At 34.2% G+C, this 4,249-nt stretch overlaps 1 long non-coding RNA gene across 1 annotated transcript; it reads left to right on the forward strand.

Annotated features, from left to right (window-relative positions):
* The first annotated feature begins 2,630 nt into the window (after nt 1–2,630).
* On the forward strand, nt 2,631–4,008 carry LOC104243270 (uncharacterized). The gene is made up of 2 exons (XR_011400044.1): nt 2,631–3,270; nt 3,697–4,008. It is a non-coding gene; the product is annotated as an uncharacterized lncRNA (long non-coding RNA).
* The last annotated feature ends 241 nt before the right edge of the window (nt 4,009–4,249 follow it).

Genomic DNA, 4,249 nt, shown 5'->3' on the forward strand with positions numbered 1-4,249 from the left:
TATCGTAATATATTACTGCAGAGCGTAACATTGTCGTAATTATTGCGGGGTGTAACATAATACCCATAAGAATCTATCGATTTCTTATGCGCCTATTCACGTTAAATTAATACCTATATTTCTATGGTATTAATATTAACTCAAATGCATTTACAAATCCTATTTCTCAACCAAACAAGGAAATTAAGTATAGTTCTTTCTTAATTGCGAATCTTTCACCCGATGCCCAGGATCTAGATCTTGCTCTATTTGATTCTATATGCAATCAAGAATTTTCTTTTTCAAGTTTAACTCAAGATTCGTAAATAGTATTTCACTGTTAGCTACACAGTAAAATAATTAACAACAGAATCAAATAAACAACCTTTAACGATAATTTAAAGATCATCAATCTAAGCTTCAAACAACATAATCATCTAACACCCATAACCCCAGAATATTTGGGTTTTTAGCCACTCATAATTATACAAATATCAACAATATAAGTCATAAACATCAAATAAATAGATATTAGAAGAAAGTTTAGAAAAACTCTTTTAATCTTTGCTCCAAAGTATTGTCTCCTCTTGATTTTGATCCTCCAAGATGGATCTCCTCGTTTCTTTCTCTCTCAAAACAGATCTGGTCCGTCAATAATAGATGCTTTTCTCTTTTTAATCGTGTGTGAAGGGGTTTTGATAATTATGCCCTTTTTAGACCGAAATAGGGTAATTCTGCGATTTTTACATGTCCGGGGCGCCCCCCGTGGTTCCCCCTGCGGCGCGTACATGGATTGGACAGAGGCAGAATGCATTTTAACGGAGCAAAATTTTGCGCTGCTTCGTTTTTTCATTTGTTTTGCTATCCTGGCTTGCTTTGCGACCCCCGAACACGATCCCGACCTTATTTATTTAGCTTTTACTCAGACTTCAAAGCCTCAAATCAATCAAATTCATACCAAATTTATTTCTTAAGTCGGATTAGCTTCCTGCAAGGCATAAAACATGAATTTAGTACAATTCATTATCATTTAAGCTCAAACTTTTGTAAAATGCAATAATTAAAGTGTTGTTACAACGACTAAAATACGAGTTTTAGGCCTATGTTCAATCAGTAGTTAATTTAATTTGATGTGCCCATAATATAATATCTTCTACTTAAATTAATAGACTTTATGTCCATTTAAATACATGGCTTGACCTACTTCTTTAATTTGAGCATTGCCTTGATCACTAGTCCTGATACATGTGAGCTTCACTTATTTCTTTTTGATGCAGTCTCAAATACAATGGAATCTTATCAATGTGCTTTGACTTTTTTGTTTTTGAACTTGTAAACAGTAAAAAGCAAGAGACCATCACCATAAGTTGCTTCTTAAACACCAAAGTGAATATCATGTCTCTCAAAGAAAAGGCAAAGCCAGTTGTACCTTTTTGATTAACTGGACAAGAAGAGAAATAATTTAAGCAATTTAGCTTTAAATTCTCTTACTTCCAGTAATATTTTTTAATTTAACAAATCAGTAATTAGTCAATATGTATTAATTAAATTAAGATGTGTGTGATTTTATGATTTTAAAACAAATCAAACCAATTGGGTGGCATGAATAAAAAGAATATGAGGGAGGCTAAGTTGCTCGGACACGGGTGTGTCCGACACGTGTGCGGATCTAGACGTCGGATTCTTCGAGATGTAAATTCTAAGATTCGGGGATACGGATCCTAGTATGAATACATGTGCGGGGATCCGGCTAAAATTATTTCAAAAAACAATATAAAAATATCTCTAAATTTGTAAGAAATTTAGTGGAATACTTACATATAGCTTGTAAAGTGTGGATTTCTTTTTTATTCTCAAGTTATAAATAAGTAAAGGATTGATGTCGTAGATAAGTCATGTTATTTCTTCAAATTTATCCTAGTTTTGGTTCTGATTTCGAGAATCAAATTGTATCTTGTATCGAATTTTTTTGTCCGTTGTGGTCAAAGTATCCAAAAGTGTTTGACCAAATCCGGTACGGATCCCATACCCATACCCATACTAGTATCGTGTCGACATGGGTGCAACACCTAAACTGAAGTGTCGGAGCAACTTAGCAGAGAGGTTTGTGCTGAATACTGAATATTCAACAATTAAACGCACAAAAGTGTAGTTCTGGAATAGAGTATAAATTTTATCATCTGAACGAAAAACAAGAGGTTAGTATTACAAGGATACACTTGGAGGGAGGTTTTTGAAATTATCCCTACATTTTTTTATTTGTTTTTGGAAAAATAGAAATTAATGTAAAACTTGATTTTTCAGATTTATTTGGACTTCATAAAATTATTTTTCTTGTTCTATTATTTTCTTATTTAATTACTCGGTCTTGTTTGTGTTGAATAAAGAGAATCATGAGACGAAGTAAATATCAAGATATAAGTAATATGTTGGTTTTATGAGATTTAGTAGTAAAAAACCGTTTTCATTCATGTTGATATTCTTTAAACTTTGACTAATAATTAAAAGGCAAAAGAAGAAACTGCAAAGATAAACAACAAATTCCTTTCTTCTAATCAAGGCAAACAACAAATTCCTTTCTTTTGATCAAAGGCAAAGATCAGTGGTGTTCAGAATATTTCTATATAATGTTTCATCAAGAGAAAGAAAAGGACTGACAACATAATTCAGGAGATTTTGGACAAATTCGCTAATAGTAAAAGAAAAAAAATGGATCCAACCTTGTATAGTGCTGCGGTAAAGGCAATACCAGAGATGGCAAATTTTTACTTGCTGATCATCTGAAAAGGGATGAATTAGAAAATGGGTATCAAGTCACTCCAAAGGGCAACACAGTCCTCCACGTGGCATCCCTCTATGGCCATTCCCATTTCGTGGGAGAAGTCCTTAAGATTGCTCCGGCATTGTTATGTCATCAGAACAAGAAAAATGAGACTGCACTTCACATAGCAGCTAATGAAGGGCACAGTGAAGTAGTTCGTATGCTACTTAGTATAGCTGGAGAGGAGAATAAGGAGATAATCATGAGGATGGCAGATGACAATGGAGATACAGCCCTGCACAAGGCCGTGCGTAGCCGACATCAAGATGTAGCCAGACTTTTGGTTAAAGAAGATCCTGAATTCGAATATCCGTCCAACAAGGCCCGGGAGACACCACTGTACCTGGCGGCGGAGTCTGGTCTTCGTGATGCTTTGGTTGAAATCTTGGTAACCTGCAACAAACCAACTTTAGCTGCAGGTCCATTAAATCGAAAACCTCTGCATGCAGCAGTAATTCATGAACACACGGGTATGTAGGTATTTTTTGTTACTCTCCCTGTCATTAACATCTAGCTTTAGTTTGATTTTTCCATACCATTGTCTACATTAAATAGGAGTATAAAATCATTTCAGATATTCTCAGTAGTATAAAATTAATATTCACATCACTCACAAAGACTTATCAACTCTAAAGACTTATTTCTAGTTAACCAATAACTTTTGATATAGTCCTAGGTAGCCATATCAAAATCCATAAAGAGATACCTCCATATATCCGGCCAAGTCCTCTATACGTGTTTGATTGTTTGTGGAGGAAATCAAAAATCGGCTTGGTAACATTAATAATTTTCTCCTAATTAATTAGTTTCCCTTTAAATAATTAACTCAAAAGTCGAATTTTTACTTTGATGGCTCTTCATACCTGTATTGGGAAAAAACTGAATTTACATTGAAGGTGACGAAGCATGACACGAAGACTGGTCAAATGGTCAAAACATGATGATCAGTTAGGAGGCACGAGTGACAACAGATACGGGGAAAGGAAAGCTAAATAGGCACGAGAGGCAATTCGAATAATACAAGCTTCGTACCTATTTAGGTCATTTAAAGCCAAGAGATCAGAAGGCATTGAAAACATGGATATGATGACAAAAAGGAGTTCAAATTCAATATTAAATACTCAATACGTTAGAGAATTGGTATTAAATAGGAATGATTGTGTAACGTCTTATTTAATGTCATTTATTGCTCATAATTGTCTCATTAAGGCTAAGGTGTTATTCCATTATTTAGGATCAACTATAAAAGGAGGAGGTCAGGTCATTTGTAAAGACAGAGGATACCATCAACATTACATTAAAATACAAACTTATCTACTGCTTAGTTGTCATTCTCAAAAGGTCTATTATTTCTTTTTCGTCTCCTGATTATCAGTAGCCCGAATTTCTATTTGTCTTTAGCTTTGACCAAAGAATCAACTTTTTGGTTAAACAAATTGGTTCCGTTAC

This window comes from Nicotiana sylvestris, chromosome 5 (genome assembly GCF_000393655.2).
Source record: "Nicotiana sylvestris chromosome 5, ASM39365v2, whole genome shotgun sequence".
Taxonomy (NCBI): Eukaryota; Viridiplantae; Streptophyta; class Magnoliopsida; order Solanales; family Solanaceae; genus Nicotiana; species Nicotiana sylvestris.